Source organism: Salvelinus sp. IW2-2015, linkage group LG33 (genome assembly GCF_002910315.2).
Source record: "Salvelinus sp. IW2-2015 linkage group LG33, ASM291031v2, whole genome shotgun sequence".
In the NCBI taxonomy this organism is placed as follows: domain Eukaryota; kingdom Metazoa; phylum Chordata; class Actinopteri; order Salmoniformes; family Salmonidae; genus Salvelinus; species Salvelinus sp. IW2-2015.
Window position 1 is genome coordinate 32,819,529 of NC_036872.1, and position 23,978 is coordinate 32,843,506.

General features: G+C 41.4%; 1 pseudogene; it reads right to left on the reverse strand.

The window, feature by feature from the left end:
* LOC139023553 (F-box/LRR-repeat protein 17-like) overlaps positions 1-23,978 on the reverse strand; it is a 411,307-nt pseudogene that overhangs the window by 45,068 nt on the left and 342,261 nt on the right.

A 23,978-nucleotide genomic window follows, 5' to 3' on the forward strand; every position in this document is an offset into this window, starting at 1 on the left:
CTGTCTTTGATGTCTATTTTCCTTTCTTATTTCTTTCTGTGTTCATGTACCACGCTGTTGGTGTTTTCGGTTTGCGCGCATTTACGTGACAAATAAAAATTGTGATTTGATTTCTTTGACTACAGCAGGCCGCCTTGAGGACCACCGAACCTTACAGCAGCCTACAAGCAGACACTAAGTCTGCGGCAGCCCACCAACAAAGCCCCCTACGAACCACCAGACTACAAGCAGCACACCCTAGACACCAGACTACAAGCAGCCTGTACAGCAGACAACCCCTGACAAGCAGACACGGTACCAGCAGGAGCCAACCCCACAAGTAAAAATCCTGAACACCAGGACTACAGCACCAGATGCACATACGACAACCAGGACATGACCAGCAGCCTGACACCGACTACAGCGCCTGACCCCCTGACAACAGGACCGTACAGCAGCCTGTACACCTTAGAGTTTCGGCAGCATGTGGCACACTCAAAAATCGCATTTGACTACAGCAAGCCACCCGAGCACCATCCAGCAGCTACGACCAAAGCACCGACATCCAACATCAGCACTACGACGCAGCCTGACCACCAGACTACAGCAGCTGAACCAGACTACAGCAGCCTGACACCAGACTACAGCAGCTCGACAACCAGACTAGAAGCAGCCATGACAACAGACTACAGCAAGCCTGACAACAGACTACAGCAGCCTGACACCAGACTAAAGCAGCAGCCTACAGCAGCCTGCAGAACAGACTACAGCAGACTGACACCCAGACTACAGCAGCCTACAGCAGCCTGACCACCAGACTACAGCAGGCCTGACACCAGACTACAGCAGCCTGGACCACCAGACTACAGCAGCCTGACAACAGACTACAGCCAGCAGACACCAGGACTACAGCAGCCTGACAAAGCAGGCCTGACAACAGACTACAGCAGCCTGACAACAGACTACAGGAGCCTGACAGCAGACTACAAGCCTAGTGGAGCAGAAGGACTCCAACCTACACAATGAAGAGACTCTAATAAACTCCTCCAGATGAGACATTGGCTCTCAACAGACTGCTTATTTACACTTGGTCCCGAACGAATACAGTACAGTACAATATAAGATTATCACACTGAGTGAACAGCCCTCTGAGAGCCCCGTGCCTCAACTGAGGTAATGTCATAGGAAATTGAACTGAGTCGTCATGGCAGAGAGACTATATAAGAATCCCTGGCCCCAGAGTCATATATTTAGAATATACAGTATATAAAATAAAATATCTGAATATAAATATGGCACTGCCTGTCCCTAACTAAGCAGCCCAGAGATCATGTGTTTACCATGATGAGGTCACTAAAGCTCTCACGCTGACCTTACACTGCTGTAGAGGACTTTACATATGGATATCTAGTCTTGGAGATAGAGGGACGGAGAGGGGAATGAGGAGGACTTTATACATGGATATCTAGTCTTAGAGATAGAGGGACGGGGAGAGGTTTATATACAGTGTTACAACACACTGTATATATATATATGACATTTGTAATGTCTTTATTGTTTTGAAACTTCTGTATGTGTAATGTTTACTGTTAATTTTTATTGTTTATTTCACTTTTGTATATTATCTACCTCACTTGCTTTGGCAATTTAACACATGTTTCCCATGCCAATAAGCCCCTTGAATTGAATTGAATTGAGAGGAATGAGGAGGACTTTATACATGGATATCTAAGTCCTTGGAGATAGAGGGACGGGGAGAGGAATGAGGAGAGGGATGAGAAATAGCACTGTGCTGGTGAGGGAGGGATGGAGGGATAAAGGAGATGTGATGGAGACATTTAGGCGAGAGTGGTCAAGGGGTAGTCTATGGGATGAAGGGAGAGATGGTGAAATTGCCTGATGACTCAAACTGAATTCTTCCYTTGCTGTATGWTCGCTGCATACTTCAGTCTGAGACTGCCATTGTTGAAGTCATTTGTGGTGACGTCAAAAGGAGGGGTGTTGTACAAAACAAAGTCATCAGTGATTGGATCATCTCTAACTAATCAGAGTATCAAAGCCAATGACGAATTTTCAAAACATCGCTTTACCCACGTGTGTTCTGGCTCTGGCCCAACACATCGGTTTCTGCACCTGCTCATTAGGTTCTGCGTTCTCGAAATCATGGTGGAGGTACTCAGATCCAGACTCATTGGGGAATAAGAAACTAACGTCCATGGCGTGACGTAGCATTTGGCCGGAAGAAAGGAGACTGGGTAGCCGGGCGAATGGTGAAAAGAATGAGAGAGGGATCAGGCAAGCCCAAGGCGGAGATGATGGGAACATGGGTAGAGGGATAAGGGAGTAGGAAGGGCAGGGTGAATGGAGGGCATGGCCACACCTGCCCTAGGGGGCTACATGGGGAGAATAAACGCCCTGTCACGGCCGTTAAAAGAAGAGGACCAAGGTGCAGCGTGTTGAGCGTACATTTTCTTTTATTTAATAAAAATGACGCCGAACAAAACGATAAAACACTACAAAAACAAACCGTGAAGCTAAAGATATGTGCCCTAAACAAAGTCAACTTCCCACAAAGACAGGTGGAAAAAAGGGCTACCTAAGTATGGTTCTCAATCAGAGACAACGATAGACAGCTGCCTCTGATTGAGATCCACACCCGGCCAAACACAAAGAAATACACAACATAGAACATAAAATACCCACCCCAACTCACGCCCTGACCAAACCAAAATAGAGACATAAAAAGGATCTCTGAGGTCAGGGCGTGACACYCCCCCTCTCTGTCCCACAGTGACGTCAACATAAAACCAATCTCTATTTCCTGTTTATCATTCATATACAGTTGATTGCTCCTCCTCTATCTCTCTGTATGTGACTTGATAATCAGTAGCTCTCCTCTCCATAGACTCACCAAACAAACTGACGTTAGGCACAATTACAGCCAAGGGCTTGACTAGCCTAATCCCCATGCCTCTACAAACTGCCCAATCTACTGGCTTCATTTGCAATGCTAAACATGCTTTCAGGGCACAGAGACTAAGAACAGCTCCAAAACAAAGAGAGTCTTCTTCCTGTATGGCCTTGCACTCTATGACCTTGGAGACCGAACACGTCTCTACCTCTCCAAGAAAGCATCTTCGTCTGGGCTTCCACTGTTCACGGCCCATTGAATCACTAATACATTTCTTATACTGCAAATTACTGCTCCACTTAGTGGAATTAACTCCAGAGTCCTCACTCCTAGCGTACGCACTCCAAATAAATATATTTATTTATATTTCCTACAGACCAGAAAAATAAGTATCAATTACATTTCCCTGGTCATTGAGATACAGTAACCTTATTGTTTAATGTAGTTATTTACAGTAAAAGTTGCAATCCTTTGTGTGTGTGTGTGTGTGTGTGTGTGTGTGTGTGTGTGTGTGTGTGTGTGTGTGTGTGTGTGTGTGTGTGTGTGTGTGTGTGTGGCTATAAATATTGATTGTAAAGTCACAGGAGGAGAGGGTCCAGCTAAATGATCATAGAGACAAATTGATCACATGTGCTGTGATGTACGTTACCCATAATTACACAGAGATAAATATGATCCATGTAGACCCTATCCTATATAATGATGTTAACATGGACCACTTCATCAGTGAGCGCTCCCTAATGCCCATCATAGTCCTCTATACATGTATTACATACATATTCATCTTTATTACACATAGATACATGTATGCCCTTACAGCATAGGTTCAATCCCTAGTTCTATATTATGCAAATTGTTTAACCTCTACAGGATCGGTGTCCCCCTCACAGGACGGTTAAGCTATTGTAGGCTAATGTGATTAGCATGAGGTTGTAAGTAACATGAACATTTCCCAGGACATAGACATATCTGATATGGTCAGAAAGCTTAAATTCTTGTTAATCTAACTGCACTGTTCAATTTACAGTAGCTGTTACAGTGAAAGAATACCATGCTATTGTTTGAGGAGAGTGCACAATTAGGAACTTGAAAATGTATTAACAAACCAATTAGGCACATTTGGGCAGTCTTGATACAATATTTTGAACAGATATGCCATGGTTCATTGGATCAGTCTAAAACTTTGCACATACACTGCTGCCATCTAGTGGACAAAATCGAAATGTACCMGMGCTGGAATWATACAWTATGGCCTTTCTCTTGCATTACAAAGATMGGAAAAAAAGAATACAAAAAAAKCACATGTTTTTTTCTTTGTATTATCTTTCACCAGATCTAATGTGTTATATTCTCCTACACTGATTTAACATTTCCACAAACTTCAAAGTGTTTCCTTTCAAATGGTATCAAGAARATGTATATCCTTGCTTCAGGTCCTGAGCTACACTGAGTTTAAAAAACATTAAGAACACCTTCCTAATATTGAGTTGCAAACCTCTCGCCTTTTTCTCCTTAGAACAGCCTCAATTCATCGGGGCATGGACTAAACAATGTGTCGAAATCGTTACACAGGGATACTGGCCCTTGTTAACTCCAAWGCTTCCCAKAGTTGTGTCAACTTGGCTGGATGTCCATTGAGTMGTGGACCATTCGTGATYCACACAGGAAACTGTTGTGTGTGAGAAACCCAGCAACGTTGCAGTTCTTGACACAAAGCTGTGCGCCTGGCACCAACTACCATAAGCCGTTCAAAGCTACTTAAATATTGTGTCTTGCCCATTCACCCTTTGAATGGCACACATCCAAAACTCATGTCTCAATTGTCTCAATGCTTAAAAATCCTTATTTAACCTGTTTCCTCTCCTTCATATACACTAATTGAAGTGTTTTGAACAAGTGACGTCAATAAMAGATCATAGCTTTCACCTGGTCAATGTATGTCATGGAAATAACAGGTGTTCCTAATGTTTTGTACACTCAATGTAAATCTCTTAGCGCTGATATAGGATTTACACTTTATTATTATATCAAAGGGACATTACATTGATGTCCTCTTCCTTCCTCATACACCAGCACACACTGGGCACAGGGGGCAGTGGCTTATGGACATCACACTCTCTCCCCTGGACACTTTTTAATTGGTCATCCTCTGACCTAGACATTGATGGCCTCACATCCCGTGTGTGTGTGTGACAGTATTTTGGGTAGAGCTGGAACACTACTCTTTCCTTCCTTTACACACACACAGCAGTAATATCTAACAAGTAATCTAACAATTTCACAACAACTACCTTATACATCCAAGTGTAAAGGAATGAATAAGTACATAAAAATATATGGATGAGCGATGGCCGAACAGCATAGGCAAGATGCAGTAGATGGTATAGAGTACAGTATATACATATGAGATGAGTAATGTAGGGTATGTAAACATTACATAAAGTGGCATTGTTTAACTTCTCTGGGATATGTGGGACGCTAACGTCCCACTTGGCCAAAAGCCAGAAAAAATGCAGCGRGCCAAATTCAAATATATTACTATAAAAATCCATCTTTCATGAAATCACACATGAAAGACACCAAATTATAGCTACACATGTTGTGAATCCAGCCAACATGTCTGATTTCAAAAAGGATTTACGGCGAAAGCACACCAAACGATTATGTTAGGTCAGTACATAGCCACAGAAAAACACAGCCATTTTCCCAGCCAAAGATAGGAGTCACAAAAAGCAGAAATAGAGATATAATTAATCACTAACCTTTGATGATCTTCATCAGGTGATACTCATAGGACATCATGTTACACAATACATGTATGTTTTGTTCGATAATGTGCATATTTATATCCCAAAATCTTAGTTTACATTGGCGCCATGTTCAGAAATGCCTCCAAAATATCCGGAGAAATAGAGCCACATCTAATAACAGAAATACTCATCATAAACTTTGATGAAAGATACATGTTTTACATAGAATTAAAGATACACTTGTTCTTAATGCAACCGCTGTGTCAGATTTCTAAAAAACTTTACGGAAAAAGCACACCATGCAATAATCTGAGACGGCGCTCAGATATAAACAACATTTCACCGCCATGTTGGAGTCAAAAGAAATACGAAATTACATCATAAATATGCCCTTACCTTTGATGATCTTTATCAGAATGCACTCCCAGGAATCCTAGTTCCACAATAAATTGTTCTTTTGTTGATAATGTCKATTATTTATGTCCAAGTAGCTACTTTTGCTAGCACATTTAGTACACATGTCCATTCGCTCGCACAGATCCAGGCGAACGTCGGACGAAAACTTCAAAAAGTTATAAACTGGTCAAACTAAGTAGAGAATCAATCTTCAGGATGCTTTTATCATAAATATTCAATAACGTTCCAACCGGAGAATTCCTTTGTGTCTACAGAAGTAATGGAACCTAAGACGATATCATTTGGAATGCACATGACCAGGAACTGGCATTCTGCCAGACCACTGACTGAAACAGCTCCCATCCGGCCCCACATCACAGTAGACYCTTCATTCAACGTTCTACAGACTGTTGACATCTAGTGGAAGGCACGGGAAGTMCAAACAGATCCATATCTTACTGGGATTTGAATAGGTGATGAGTTGAAAATTGACCAGCCTCAGAATTCTCACTTCCTGTTTGGATTTATTCTCAGGTTTTTGCCTGCCATATGAGTTCTGTTATACTCACAGACATCATTCAAACAGTTTTAGAAACTTCAGAGTGTTTTCTATCCAATAGTAATAATACTTTGCATATATTAGCATCAGGGACAGAGTAGGAGGCAGTTCACTCTGGGCACGCTATTCATCCAAAGTGAAAATGCTGCCCCCTATCCTAGAGAAGTTAAAGTGGCTAGTGATACATTTACTACATCCAATTTTTTATTATTAAAGTTGCTAGAGATGAGTCAGTATGTTGGCAGCAGCCACTCAATGTTAGTGATGGCTGTTTAACAGTCTGATGGCCTTGAGATAGAAGCTGTTTTTCAGTCTCTCGGTCCCAGCTTTGATGCATCTGTACTGACCTCGCCTCCTGGAGGATAGCGGGGTGAACAGGCAGTGGCTCGGGTGGTTGTTGTCCTTGATGATCTTTTTGGCCTTCCTGTGACATCGGGTGGTGTAGGTGTACTGGAGGGCAGGTAGTTTGCACCCGGTGATGCGTTGTGCAAACGTCACTTACCCTCTGGAGAGCCTTACAGTTGTGGGCGGAGCAGGTGCCGTATCAGGCGGTGATACAGCCCGACAGGATGCTCTCGGTTGTGCATCTATAAAAGTTTGTGAGTGTTTTTGGTGACAAGCCAAATTTCTTCYGCTTCCTGCGGTTGAAGAGGCGCTGCTGCGCGTTCTTCACCACGCTGTCTGTGTGGGTGGACCATTTCAGTTTGTCTGTGATGTGTACGCCGAGACACTTAAAACTTTCCACCTTCTCCACTACTGTCCCGTCGATGTGGATAGGGAGCTGCTCCCTCTGCTCTTTCCTGAAGTCCACGATCATCTCRTTTGTTTTGTTGACATTGAATGTGAGGTTATTTTCCTGACACCACACTCCGTGGGCCCTCACCTCCTCCCTGTAGGCCGTCTCGTCGTTGTTGGTAATCAACTACAAATTGTGGATGGATGGCAAACCAGTTTTGGACCAGAACAGCCCAGTGAAAACTAACATTGTTGTCACGACTTCCGCCGAAGTTGGCTCCCCTGCCTGTTCGGGCGGTGCTCGGCGGTCGTCGTCACCGGCCTACTAGTCGCCACCGATCCCCTTTTCGTTGTCTGTTGGTTGTGTCTTATTAGTTTCACCTGTGTCCTGTTGTATGTGTTTGATGAGCGTCCTTATTTATAGTATGTGTCCCCGCCCTTGTTTTGTGRGGGATTGTTTTGTGTTACGTGTGTTGTTAAGGTAGAGGTGTTTATGTTCTGGACCTGCACCCTGTGTTTTGGGTGGTCCAATTTATTTAACCGCGCCCTGTGTTTGGGCTTATGGTTWTTTGTGTGCCGTATTAAAGTGCACCTTCCCTGTAGAACTCTCTGCGCTTGATTCCTTCCTCACCCGCCTAGTCCCGCGTGACAATTGTCCCATAAAACCACAAATCTAGCAGGCTCCTGATCTGGATCAGGGACAAGCATTGTGTAAATTGCATCCAGAAAAGTGAGCATATGGCCGGTGTTGTATGGACCCAGTGTGGCATTGTGATGGAGGACCCCGTTTTGAGTGATGGCAGCACACATAGTTATATTACCCCCACGCTGTCCAGGGACATTGGTAATTGCCCTCTGTCCTATTACATTTCTTCCYKGGCGCCTMGTTTTGGTGAGGTTGAAGCCAACCTCATCCACATKAATAAATTCATGGCGAATTACATGGGCATCCAGCTCCAATACTCTCTGTAACAGACAAAAGGATATACAGATGAGTAAATATGGTATGTCTGAAGTACTGGAAGTAGTGTTGCATACGTACCTCTACAAAGTCATGTCGCATATTCTTGACTCTGTCAGAGTTTCTCTCAAATGGCACCATGTAAAGTTGTTTCATCGTRACTCGGTGCCGWTGGAGGATGCGTTGTATGGTCGACAGGCTTACAGCATTGATGTTGTTAAATATGGTGTCATTATTCAAGATATGCTCTCTTATCTCTCGAATCCTAATTGCATTGTTGGCCAAAACCATATTTATAATTGCAGTCTCTTGTACATCTGTAAACAAGCGTCCTCGTCCTCCATGGTGTCTTTGCCTTTCCACTCTATACAGAATTCAAACACAGTATGTGTTCAGCATAGGAACTGTAAACAATGTACAAAAAAATGTAGTACAGCATGATAACCAACCTCATTCATTCAATGCAGTGCAGMAAATGGATGGCTTAGAGTTACAAATGTTTATGCAATACTATGCAGTCATACGTATTTTACAGTACATTACTGTAATGCTAAAATAGTCATTAGATAGTTGCATACCTGTTCTCATTTCTGAAGGTTTGAATTATGGACGCCACTGTAAATCGACTCAAGTTGGGCTGGACTCTCAATCCAGCCTCTCTCATGGTCKAACCGTGGTTGATCACATGATCAACAAGTGTTGCCCTAATCTCATCAGAGATGGCTCTCCTTCCTTCTCTTCTTTCCCCTCGTCCTCTTCTTCATCTTCCTCTCCCTCCTACTCCTCTTGCTCTCTGTCCATTGTTGGCATCCATTGTTCAAAACAGGTAATCTGACCTTTGACCTATTTATAGGCCTATACTACAGTAAAGCAGTGATTGGTTAGTGATCAGTTAAGCTATTAGTGTTTGCACATGTGAGGAGTGTGTGTGTGACCTGGTGAATAAGTGTAGCATTTTGATTGGTTGTGTTTGGAAAAGGAAAGCAAGTCACTTCCTGTTAGATTTTTGTGTTTTAGGTAGAGAATTGTGTGTAGTGTTTTGAAAAAAGTGTTTTATGCAATTGACACTGAGTCAATTGACAATGAGAAATAGGTTATGGTTTTGGATATTTGGTGTGTAGTTTTGCACTTTGAGTGAGAGGTTTCAAAAATCGTGTGACATGAAAAGATGTTGTGTGTAAGCCGTTGGAAAAAAACTGTAATCTCATCCACAAATGAGTCCTGATTGGACCTTCGGTAGATTATTTTAGGGCCAGCCTTTGGTATTTTAGTTTTCCTAGTGAGTGCAACAAAGTTATGATCACTGCAACCTAGTGCCACTGATACAGCTTTAGAACAATGTTCAGCCATGTTYGTWAAAATGTGATCGATACAAGTTGATGATGTYATACCGGACCWARTAGTGAACGTTCTSGTTGGTYATGTCATAACTTGGGTCAGGTTACATACARTGGCAACATAAATAAGTGTCTTTCTCATTGGAATGTTGGTATTCCAAAAAATATATATTCATATCTCCCCAAAAATATATTTCCCTATTTTCATCAGATACCTTATCAAACATTTCAAAAATTACTTCAAGATATTTTATACCAGCACTAGGTGGCCTATATCAGCAACCAACTAGTATAGGTTTCAAATGTGGTCAATGCACCTGTACCCATAGAGCCTCTAATCCAGTCAACATTAAATCATTACGTTGTTTTGCTGGAATATGACTCAGGATGTAAACTGCAACTCCACCCCCATATCTATTTCTGTCCCTCCTGAACAAATTATATCCATATATAGAGATCTCAGCCTCCTCAAAAGAAGAGTCCAGGTGAGTCTCTGATATTGCCAATACATTAATATTGTTTGACTGCACTAAAACAGCATATTTCATGAATTTTGTTCCTTAAACTGCATATATTCAAGTGAGCAATTAACTGACCTTTCTTTGGTAGATTTACAGTATTTATATGTCCAAACATGAATCAGCAGTTGGAATCTGAGAGAGAGATATGATACTCAGTCTGTGTGTGTTTGTGGGGGGGCGGGGGGGGTTCTGTGTCTTCCTCCTAACTCCTTGGGAGGGAGGGTGAACAATCAGTTTGTCATACCTCAGATATGCTATGCCACCACGTTCTCTTGCAGCCTTCATAGCTGGTATTAGTTCCTTTCTTCTTTGACGGACTGCATCTGAGAAATCCTCATTGATGAAGATGGAGGACTCTAAAGCGTTTGGCTTTTTCAAGGATTGCAAGCTGATAGGTAGTGTAGTGACTTGCTGCTCTTAGCGGTCTGTGTAGCTCACTGGTCAGTGATCTCTTTCCACCAGCCTGCATCCACTGTCTCTATGGTACCGCTGTACTGACCGATCGCTATCAGAGCTATGGAGACATAGAAGAAATTAACACAATGTCAGTTATGCAGCCAAATGCTTATCGACATGAGAGAGAGGAAGAGATAGGGAGAGAGAGAAATATTTGTTTATTTACTTTCCCTTTTGTACTTGAACTATTTGCACATCATTACAACACTATATATAGACATAATATCACATTTGAAATGTCGTTATTCTTTTGGAACTTTTGTGAGTGTAATGTTTACTGTACATTTTTTATTATTTGTTTCACTTTTGTTTATTATCTATTTCACTTGCTTTACAATGTTAAAACCTCTCTAGGGTAGGTGAGACGGTAGCGTCTCACCTCGTCAACAGCCAGTGAAACTGCAGGGCGCCAAATTCAAAACAACAGAAATCCCATAATTAATATTCCTCAAACATACATGWATTTTACACCATTTTAAAGATACACTTGTTGTACATCCAGCCACAGTGTCCGAATTCAAAAAGGCTTTACGACGAAAGCAAACCAAACGATTATGTTAGGTGAGTGCCTATTCACAGAATAACACAYCCATTTTTCCAGCCAAAGATAGGATTCACAAAAAGCAGAAATATAGATAAAATTAATCACTAACCTTTGATGATCTTCATCAGATGACACTCATAGGACTTCATGTTACATAATACATGTATGTTTTGTTCGGTAAAGTTCATATTTATATGCAAAAATCTGAGTTTACATTGGCGCGTTACGTTCAGTAGTTCCAAAACATCCGGTGATTTTGCAGAGAGCCACATCAATTTACAGAAATACTCATAATAAACCATTGATAAAAGATACAACTGGTATGCATGAACTTTAATGCACCTCATAATGCATATGCTGTTGTCAGATTTCAAAAAAGCTTTACGGAAAAAGCAAACCATGCAATGATCTGAGTCGGCGCTCAGAGCCCAATCAAGACACAAATATATCCGCCATATTGTGCAGTCAACAGAWGTCAGAAATAACATTATAAACATTCACTTACCTTCGATGATCTTCATCAGAATGCACTCCCAGGAATCCCAGTTCCACAATAAATGTTTGTTTTGTTCGATAATGTCCATAATTTATGTCCAAATTCCTCCTTGTTGTTCTAGCGTTCAGTACACTTTACAAACTCGCTCTCACATGAACGCGCATGGTCAGCGCATGTTCAGCGCATGTTCAGGTCATGGTAGACCTTACTCAATCCCCTCTCCTTCATCCCCACTTCACAGTAGAAGCATCAGACAAGATTCTAAAGACTGTTGACATCTAGTGGAAGCCTTAGGAAGTGAAACATTACCAATATCCCACTGTATCTTCAATAGGAGCTGAGTTGAAWATCGACCAACCTCAGATTTCCCACTTCCTTCTTGGATTTTTTTCTCAGGTTTTTGCCTGCCATATGAGTTCTGTTATACTCACAGACATCATTCAAACAGTTTTAGAAACTTCAGAGTGTTTTCAATCCAAATCTACTAATAATATGCATATTCTAGCTTTTATGTCTTTGTAGCAGGCCGTTTACTCTGGGCATGCTTTTCATCCGGACGTGAAAATACTGCCCCCTACCCCAAAGAAGTTATTAACATATGTTTCCCATGCCAATAAAGCCCTTTGAATGTAAAGGAGTGAGAATGTATAATCGGTCCTGTGGTTTATTCTGGGTGACGGTATGGATAATAGAAAGCTGTACCACAGCTGAATCCACAGATGACATGATGACGATTATGAACAGACTACACACACGCACGCAAGTAACACAAACAAGCCCATGCACGCACAGGCACACAGATTCCTCTCAAATAAAACTAGGACAATTCATAAGGAATGAAGCAGGGTTTGGGTCAATTRTGAATTGAGTTACGAATTGAGAGAGAGAGAGAGCGAGGCCTGAGAAGCTAAGAACAGGGTCCCAGTGGTGTAAAGTACTTAAGTAAAAATACTTCAAAAGTAAAAAGTACTATTTAAGTAGTTTTTGGAAGTATCTGTACTTTGCTATTTATATTTTTGACAACTTTTGCTTTTACTTCACTACATTCCTTAAAGAAAATAACAGGACAGGTAAAAGGTTCATTTCACACACTTATCAAGAGAACATCCCTGGTCATCCCTACTGCTTCAGATCTGGAGGACTCACTAAACAAAAATTATTTGTTTGGAAATTATGTCTGAGCGTTGTATTGTGCCCCTGGCTATCCATACATTTAAAAAACAAGAAAATTGTGCCATCTGGTTTGCTTAATACAAGCAATTTGAAATGAGATATGCTTGTACTTTTACTTTAGATACTTAAGTATATATTTCCAGTTACATTTACTTTTGATACTTAATTATATTTAAAACCAAATACTTTTAGACTTTTACTCAAGTACTATCTTAATGGGTGACTTTCACTTTTACTTGAGTCATTTTCTATTAWGGTATCTTTACTTTTACTCAAGCATGACAATTGGGTACTTTTCCCACCACTGATCAGAGGATGTCGCTGCGTGATCCACTGTGTCCCTACATGTGTGTGTATTACTGTGTTCATAGTGAAGCACAGACCTCTCATTTTGGACCATGGCCCTTTTTGTTTCTTAGTAGCACAGTTTGAATAGTTTCAGTGTGTTTGGAAACAAACACGTATGTGCGTGCACACACACACACACACACACACACACACACACACACAAACACAACACACACACACACACACACACATCACACCACACACACACACACACACACAACAAACCACACACACACACACACACACACACACACACACACACACACACACACACACACACACACACACACACACACACAAGAGCAAGGCCTGTCCTTTCCAATCAATCCTCAACCTGTCAATTTCTGGGCAGATGGAGAAGTGGAGTGCTGCTCTGTGATCGATTAGGAGTGTCTTGGCTTTGTTCTCAACACACTCACGCCATCACTAATGAGTGGAGGATGAGAGGGGGATAAAAGAGGGATGAAAGAGGAGGTGAAAGACAAAGTCAGCCTTTGACTGCACGCTCTCTTATGTACTTAGCCTTAATGTTGTTTTCCCTGAATAGCATTGATCTAAATTGCCTTCCTCACCGCTCACCAAAAAAACACTTAATCGATTGTCCATCACTGTGCGTGAACTCACAAGGCTTGGCGGTAGAGTGCGCTGCTTATATCACTGCGCCACCACAGTTCACAATGCTCTAGCAAGCCGTGAGAATAATTGATGATGGTTGATGGAAACACACGTTGTTTTTCATTATTTTGTTTTATTAAGCTTTACCCAAACCACAGGCCTAACCTTAACCACTCGGAATTCACACCTAAACTATTAACCTTTTGAGTTGTTTCTCTTTTAACCCTGTGACCACGCAGAACTAAATGTGATCATCCATAACTTGTTACATTTCTAAAATAACTATTAGATCTTCTTGCAAAGATGACCCCCATGATCCTAAATATACAGCCAGGTCACTAAAGATTCAATACTATATTCAACGTTTGTCCAGGTCCCCAGGACATTGGGTGATGCATTCAAAACTAGGGGCAAAGGAGAGCACTAGTACCATCAAGTAGGCTTGCTAGGGTGTTGTGGATGCGGCTGGGCGTAAGCCTTGAGCTCTGGCTTCGATGGTTGCGTGTTCAATCCCAACTTCTTTGATATAGGGGGCAGCATTTTCACTTTTGGATGAATTGCGTGCCCATAGTGAACTGCCTCCTACTCTGTCCCAGATGCTAATATATGCATATTATTATTACTATTGGATATAAAACACTCTGAAGTTTCTAAAACTGTTTGAATGATGTCTGTGAGTATAACAGAACTCATATGGCAGGCAAAAATCMGAGAAAAAATCCAAACAGGAAGTGAGAATTCTGAGACTGGTCAACGTTCAACTCATCGCCTATTCAATTCCCTGTAAGATATGGATCTGTTTGCACTTCCTACGCCTTCCACTAGATGTCAACAGTCTGTAGAATGTGGAATGAAGCTTATGCTGTTTTGTGGGGCCGGATGAGAGGGGAATGAGTCAGTGGTCTGGCAGATTGCCAGTTTCCTCATGATTTCGCCTTGCGTTCCATAACTTCTACAGACACGAAGGAATGCTCCGGTTGGAACGTTATTGGATATATATGATAACAACATCTTGAAGATTGATTCTCTACTTAGTTTGACCAGTTTATTCGACCTGTTATATAACTTTTTAAAGTTTTCGTCCGAGTTCACCTGCGCAAGCGTTTGGACATGTGCACTAAACATGCTAGCAAAAGTAATTACTTAGACATAAGTAATGGACATTATCGAACAAAACAACGATTTATTGTGGAACTAGGATTCCTGGGAGTGCATTCTGATGAAGATGATCAAACGTAAGGGAATATTTATGATGTAATTTCGTATTTCTGTTGACTCCAACATGGCGGAGAAATGTTGTTATTTTTGAGTGCCGTCTCAGAATATTGCATGGTGTGCTTTTTACGTAAAGTTTTTTTGAAATCTGACACAGCGGTTGCATTAAGAACAAGTGTATCTTTAATTCTATGTAAAACATGTATCTTTCATCAAAGTTTATGATGAGTATTTCTGTTATTTGACGTGGCTCTCTGCAATTTCTCCGGATATTTTGGAGGCATTTCTGAACATGGGGCCAATGTAAACCGAGATTTGTGGATATAAATATGCACATTATCGAACAAAACATAAATGTATTGTGTAACATGATGTCCTATGAGTGTCATCTGATGAAGATCATCAAAGGTTAGTGATAAATTATTATTTTATCTCTATTTTTTGCTTTTTGTGACTACTATCTTTTAGCTTGGATAGTGTGTTTTTGTGTGGCTATGTACTGAGCTAACATATATCGCTTTGGTGTGCTTTCGCCGTAATCCTTGTTGAAATCAGACATGTTGGCTGTGATTCAGCAACATTGTACCTTAATTTGGTGTTTTCATGTGTGATTTCATGATGAGATTATTTTAATAGTAATATAATTTGAATTGGCGAGCTACATTTCCTCTGGCTTTTGCCAAGTGGGACGCTACCGTCCACATATCCCAGAGAAGTTAACCCTTACCTTACTTCTGAACTTACAACCCCTACTCTGCCGCTTCTTAACTTCTTGACGCCTAGGGGACAGATTTTTAAAATTATTTTATAAACGTTCCCAATGTAAACGGATAATTCTCAGGCCAGATCGTAAGAATATGCATATTATTATTACTATTGATAAAAACACTCTGAAGTTTCTAAAACTGTTAAATGAATTGTCTGTGAGTATAACAACACTGAATTCATGGCAGGCAAAAATCGGAGAAAAAATCCAACCGGAAGTGCTTTTTTAATATTTGTATCGCTGTTCTGCTTGCTTGCCTCTCCAAAGGCGTATCAACCAGATTCCTTTCCCATGGCGGTCCTCAGCTGTGCCCAGGCTTTAGACGATAGTTTCAGGCTTTTATTTTCGAAAAAATGAGCGAGATTTTCAAAACTGAGTCAAGGTTGTCCTCTTGATTAGTTTCCTCCCTTGGCAATCGCGCGAAGGGGTACACTTCGACCTCTCTGTTCCTTTTCGGATCTGGGCGTCAAACTTTTCTATCTCTCGACGGTATATAGCCCGTATGGTTTTCTGATTTCAGCACAACCATGTCAGATCATTGTTTTCTCTCACACTGCATCCTCAGTTGACGATTTATTATCGATTATGTATTGTTTAAAAACAAACAACGCTGTATGGAATGATTTCTTATAACAAAGAACATTTGCATGATAATTTAACACGAACATAATACCGATCAAACTGAATTACCTTTGGAGTCTTGTCACTGTCTAATAGTCAAGGAACGGGAAAAACGGGCTGAGTAGAGTATTATTCTCTCTGTAACAATAGATTACCGCGCAACCTCCCTCGCGCTCGAAATCGATGCTGGTATTTTCCTTAATCTAATGAAAATTATAAAACGACGAATAATTAACCTTGTATACGTACACCGCAATGGACACATAACCATTTAAATTGTGTAATTCTGGGAGTCCTGTGAGCTCACTTACCCACTAAACATCTTGTACGAATATAATTCAAGGTCAAGCCTGAGAAAATTATATATTTGATCTTGATTGTTCAAGTGCATTGTTTCGCATGCAAGCCAACGCTATGAGATATAACACGAGCTTATACGGGATCTAAAGCCGAGGTAAGACTGAGTTACATCTCGACCTAACAGACGCCCTTGGATTTGCTTTTGAGGCTGTAGAAGCAATAAGTTAGGTTCGAGGAGCAAATCTGCAACGAGTAACGAGGGTGGGATTTAACCAACAACCTAAGCCTAGATTGTTTTTTGAGTATAACATAGTCACACCTGTGTTACCTCGGTGCGCTTGATTGACGATATATTAAATCTACTTTTTTAGGGTTATTTTTATTTTTGAACTTTGTTCGGATAGACTCTTTCGACGATTTTATTTTGGTCAAGTTTGTGTTATTAGCATATTCAGTCACGAAACACAATGGATACTACAGGTAACGGTGAATTCCGTATGCGCCAGATATATGATGTTAATTTGTGAAAAACCTTTTGGCCCTTGATGGCCTTAACTCATTTGTGAACTATTCCTAAATCTGAATAATGAACCTTATGAAGTCAAATTACGTGGCCTATATCTTTGTCGATTGTACCTGTAAAATGAAATATTCCGTGGGCGAGCTGACGTGGCGTAGTAAAATTTAAGTGTGCTCGTATTTCCGCTGAGCTTGAGAGGAGGCAGGTACAGTTTGTTACACTAGAATGAGCCAAATGAAGTCAGGTGATCATGGTTCATAGTACAAAGCTTCTGTATACGACTGGCCCAGTCACTCGGGCAAAATGAGAATAAGCGTTTGCTTGTACTAAGTAGAGTATGAGGTTCATATTTCAGACCGTATCATTTAAGCTTGCCAGCACAGTATAAGTCAGTAACCACAGATTACGGACATCTACACACACTCATTATCTCATGAGGACAATACATCACACCGACGATACACACAGCAATCAAGCAGGGCACCCCACAACACAGCGCCATGGGCCAAAAGCCAGAGGAAATTACACCATTACGCGAGAGAGGAGCTCATCAGTCACAGAACTTCTCATAATTAAATAAATAATAACAGTTTGCAATTCCATAAAGTATATCAGACCTCTAGACTTTTTCCACACACATTCTCGTATATCCCACGTTTACACGTCCTTATTATATGAATCGACATGATATACCTATTTAAGAAAGTAAGCTTTACTCATTAATATTTTATCATCACGAGAGTGGCTACATACAATAACCCAATAATCCGACGAATGCAAAGACATAGGTATTATTTCAAAGCCAACTATGTTTGCGAATATGCATAAAAAAGGATATCTATAAAACTCGAGCGACACACATGCAATAACTGTACATATTGTTACATGAGGTATTCTCACAGCTATCTCCTGTAACTTTGCTACTGTAAGACAATACAACAGCCATTTCTTTCCAGCTCCATCTGAGTATGTAGTCCCAGTCCCTGCTGCTGAAACAACAATCTCAACAAATCAGCTACTGATAATGTGAGAGCAGCACCAGATCTCATATCCACTCACAAGACGACTGATATTTGATCCTTCGACATTCTATGCACATATGAGGAGTCTCATACGTGAGGGGGGGGAGGGAGAGGGTGTCAGTTGTGTAGCAGCCTCAATTCACTGAATTTTTAGTGTGTTGCTGTTCTGTCCTGAATAAGATGTGTGTGGAACTATGCTCTAATAGTAGATCCACCTCAACTCATAACATTTCTCGGTTTCTTTTGGTTTTTTTCTATTGTTCCATTGTAATATTCCTTTCTCTAAATTTTATCTTTTTTTTTTTTTTTTTTTTTTTTTTTTTTTGTTTTTTTTTTTTTTTTTTTTTTTTTTTTTTTTTTTTTTTTTTTTTTTTTATTTTTTTTTTTTTTTTTTCCAAGCTCTGTGAATTTACAAGTTTGAAGTCAGTAGCATTATCATACACCTTAGCCACAAATACTTGACTCAGTTTTTTGAATTCGGGACATTTTTCCAAGTAAAAATTCCCTGCTTAGGCGTCATAGGATCATCACTTTATTCTACAGAAGTGGAAAATGTCAGAATAATAGTAGAGAGAAAGATTGTATTTCAGATTTTTCTTTCTTTCATCACATTCCAGTGAGTCAGATAGTATTACATAACACTCATTAGTATTATGGTGAGTCTTGCTTTAAATTGTTTTAACTTGGGTCAAAAGTTCAGGTAAGCCCTCACATGCTTCCACACTAAGTTGGGTCAATTTTGTGCTTCCATTCCCTGACAGAGCCTGGTGTAACTGAGTCAGATATTGTAACGCCTCCTTGCTCGCACCGCTTTTTAGTTTTTTCCCACAAATGTTCTATTGGAATTGATGTCGGGCTTAGTGAATGGCCCCTCCAATAACTCTTGACTTTGTCTCTTAACCATTTATGCCTTTGGGGAAGTATGGCTTGGGGTCATTGTCCAGTTTGGAAGACCCATTTGCGACCAAGATTTACTTTGACCTGATGTCTTGAGATGAATGCTTCAATATAATCCACATAATTTTCGCTGCCTCCTGATGCCATCTAGTTCGTGAAGTGCCCCAGTCCCTCATGCATGCAAAGCACCCCCACAACATGATGCTGCCACCCCGTGCTTCAGGTTGGGATGGTGTTTCCTTCGTGATTGCAGCAATCCCTTTTTCTCCAAACAAATGAAATGGTCATTATGGCCAAACAGTTACATCTTTTGTTTCCTCAAGACCAGAAAGCAACATTTCTCCAAATAGTACGATCTTTTGTCCCATGTGCTTGCAAACCGGTAGTCAGTTTTTTTTTATGGTGGCTTTGGAAGCAGTGGCTTTCTTCTTGCGTGAGTGGCTTTCAGGTTATGTCGATATATGGACTAATTTACTGTGGATATAGATGCTTTTGTAACCTGTTTTCCTCCAGCATCTTCACCAGGTCCTTTGCTGTTTGTTCCTGGGATGTGATTTGCACTTCTTAGCACCAAAAGTACGTTCAATTCTCTAGGAGAAGAGAGCTCTCCTTTCTGAGCGGTATGACGGCTGCGTGGTCCAAGGTGTTTATACTTGTGTGTCTATGTTTGTACAGATGAACGCGGTACCTTTCAGTGCGTTTGGAATTTCTCCCCAAGGATGAACCAGATCGTGGAGGTCTCACAATTTTTTTTTCTGATGTCTTGGGTGTTCTTTGATTTTTGCATCGCTGTCAAAGCCAATGAGGCACTGGTTTAGAAGGTAGGCCTTGAACATACATCCACAGGTTCACCTCCAATTGACTAAATGATGAACAATTAGCCTACACAGAAGCTTCTAAAGCATGACATAATTTTCCTGAAATTTTCCAAGGCGTGTTTAAGGCACAGTCAACTTAGTGTATGTAGAACTTCTGACTCACTGGAAATTGTTGATACAGTGAATTATAAGTGAAGTAAATCTGTCTGTAAAGACATTTGTTGGAAAAATCTACTTGTCATGCTACACAAGTAGAGTGTCCAACCGACTTGCCAAAATATAGTTTTGTGTACCAGAAATTTTGTGGAGTGGTTGTGAAATGAGTTTGAATGATCCAACCTAACGCTGTAAATATAGTGACTTCCAAACTTCAACTGTACTCCGTCAACAATGGTGGAGTGCAGTGGCGTTGTGGGCCTGGGCCTGTCAATTTGCCTGGGGGGGGAATCGACTTCTCCCCTTGGGGTGCTGGTCGTCTGCAGGGCAGTTTGAGCATGAGGTTTCAATCGGACTCACTCAGGATGGGAGGTGTCGTGGTGGTTGACTACAGAGAGAGAAAGCCTTACCTTTAAGTCCTTTTTGTGCTCTCTTCTTCGTATCCCTAGAGAAAGTCATCGTGCTAGATTTAAACTGGGGCATTTGAGGATATCACTGACTTTACTTGATGGTTATTTCTGGGCGTGTGTCCAAGAGTGAGTGAGCTAGATTGAGTTGTTTCAAATGAAGTCTGCCATCACAATTCCGTAAAAGGTTTTATAAAGTTTTTAGCTGAGTTTGTTCGTACCTTCTTGGGACCAGAGTGAGTCCGCTTATGCGGGTCTTTTTGGGGTAGGGTAGTGTGCTCCTTAGATGGATGAGCATACTTGGTCATAACGGGCCACTCGCCCCTAAGGGGATCGGTCCTGGGTTGGTATACATATCCCTTCCATATTTTAAGCTCAACTTTATTCTGCTCCCGTGCTTCTGCACTATCGATTCAGTCACCGTTGTCTGATACCCGTTAGCTGCCAAGGCCGCTGGTACGTGTCGGAGTAGCTACGTCCTGCATAGTTCTTGCAGCCTACTAAACTCCTCAGTGGACACACGTGCCATTCTTAATGAATGAATTGATGTCATCGATTGAGACAAGTGTTATGGGCCATTGGTACAATGGTTCAGTTCGGCAGGACTGGGTGTTTGTGGAGGTCGAGAGTTGGCAATGTGCCTAAGCACCCTAGCTCTCCGTCGATTAGAGGCTTCATTGTTGGTTTTGGAGGAGAGTCCAAGTGCTAAACCACACCTAAAGGCCGCTAAGCCCATGTTAGTAGAGAAGGCGTAACAGATAACAGCCTGATCTTATGGGTTATAGTCTGTAATACCTCCTTCTATATTTTTTCATTCTCCCGTTGTTTTTACTCACCCTCTCCATCCTCCACTCCAGTTCAGTTGGATTGGCGTGAGTGTTGTAATTATGATGAACATAGCCGAAGACTGACGGTCTATCTACTCTAATCTCACCAAGAAGCAGAGCACTACACATATGTTCCTCCTATCTGCCGCGGAATTGACAGGTTGAGGATTGATTGGCATAATAGGACAAGCGGATCCATATGCACGGAGTGTGGTGGATGTGATTGTGTTTGTTATGTGTTTAGTGTTTAGTGGTTGTGTGATACGTGTTGTGATGGAGGTTGGTTGAGTTTTTGGTGTCCCTAGTGGTGGACCAACGATCGCACTGTAGTGTACACAGCTAGCACACAAGCACACTACGGATGGATCTGTCAGATGACTGTAGCACAGACGATCGAGAACAGCACGTACTGACAGTACAGCAGTGGACATCAGGTAGTGATCGACACACTGTGTACGGACGACATAGTCAGGCGTACGATTCGACCCCACTGATCACGAGCTACGACTACACACACATACACAGGTAAAGGAGCTAGTGGCAGACTGGATCACGCCAAGTAGTCGATATGACCGAAACCTAGAGCAAGATTTCTCGGACTCGACCAATCTTACTAAGCACAGTATTCCAATAAGGAAGAATGGGAAAAAAAACAACATTGATCTGTGATACGGTAATTACTCACCATAGCCCATACAGTACGTAAGGTACAGCATGACACGGCATCACGTCTAAACACATGCTGACAGACATACACCCGGGCAGATATCCAACTTACTTTGTGTTCGGTCAATGAGTTTACACTAGGAGAAATCCCTGAGGGCCATTCTTCTCAGGCATCGTGAGATAAAGAGGAACTCCGGCCTGCCAAAGACAGGATGCTGGACCTATCTATTCTAGGTTTCCCGTCGAACTCATATAAGATATACAGTACGGCCTGTCATTAAGAAATTATACAGGTGAATCAGAAGTATCATTTTTAATCGTACGGGGAGAGTAGGGAAAGGGGTAGTGGGCATGTTACAAAGGTAGATGACACTTAACCCGCAAGCAACACACACATACAGGCAGTTAGTTAACGACAAACTAAAATTATGTAAGCAATACGTGGGGGGAAGGGTAAGGGGTTCCCCAATTTAGAGACACGTATAATCAGAATGGGCTGAAGAATTGGTCTGTTATCATATCTTGTGTGTATTCCCAATAAGAGTCCTATTAAATTAATTACGCACAACGAGGCACTGACCATACCCGGAATTATGTTTGGGTTTATTCAGGAATGTCCGCCAACTTCCAGTTTTCTGGAAACACTTGCATGCCTTCAGTTGAGGTAGACAGAGATCTATCTTGTGGCTTCAGGTAAGACTAGGTAGTGGTCAGCTCAACCACACCAAGGATTCATTGTTTTTCTATCTTCTCGGCTGCTTTTCCAAAACGACTAGAAGCTACCAAGTAAACGGTGTTGCGAATACTGGAGCTATTACCATGGTAGCCACCTGCATGGTCCCAGAGACGCTTTTATTGAACACAACCTTACATCTCTACTTCGGTAAGTGTTCAGTTGATTAGTTTAGTTCATGGATGTTGCACGACAGTACCAATGTTGCGAATTGGTTTCCACAACTAGGAGATCCTTATGCAGCGTAACATGGAATCCAGGACTAACCTTACACTGAGCTCTAATATCCTGAGCTAGAGGCTACACAGATCCTGGTTCTACACTACCTGTGTGGACACGCATCTACCTTAATCTTTTCTTTCAGTCTTCTTATCACCACTACCACAGGAGACTACCTCTTCACAGCTTGGGTTCTTAGCACCACATCTCAAACAACACCTCAGCCCACTACTCACCACACATCACACTCACCCTACACACAAACACTACACCAGTAAACCACTACCAAATAATCACAGAAACTACGCAACCACCCAAAACCCACACACACACCACACACACACACACACACACACACACACACAACACACACACACACACCACACACTTCGAACAGACACTTCGCACAGACACTTCGCAAAGTAGAGAATCATAGGGAGGAGGAAATTGTCTTTCCTGCACTGATAATGAATTTCCCGGTCTGGAAAAATAGCGACAGTGAACGGCAAGAAAAGGTTATAGGTGAAAAAAGTGAAGGATAAGGGACGAGAGGAAACGAATCCCATCATTTTTCTAGCAGGAGGTGTGACTACCGAAGAAGGTAATGGAGAAACACTCCACCTCCTCTCTCTCTCAATTGCAATTCCAAAGTCAAGGGGGTTAATTGCATGGGATAACATTTTAACATTGCCAAAGCAAGTGAAGTAAGTTTTATAATATAAAAGTGAAATAAAGATAAAAAATTAACAATAAACATTACACTCACAGAAGTTCCAAAAAGAATAAAGACATTACAAATGTCATATAATGTATATCATACGTGTTGTTAACGATGCACCAAATGGTTAAAAGTTACAAAAGGGTAAAATAAATAGCATAAAATATGGGTTGTATTTTAAATGGTGTTTTGGTTTCACTGGTTGACCTTTTCTTGTGGGGCAACAGGTCACAAATCTTGGCTGCCTGTGAATGGCAAAAGAACACTGGTGGTACAAGAGGGAATATGGTGTCCTCTAAACTTGGGGTCAAT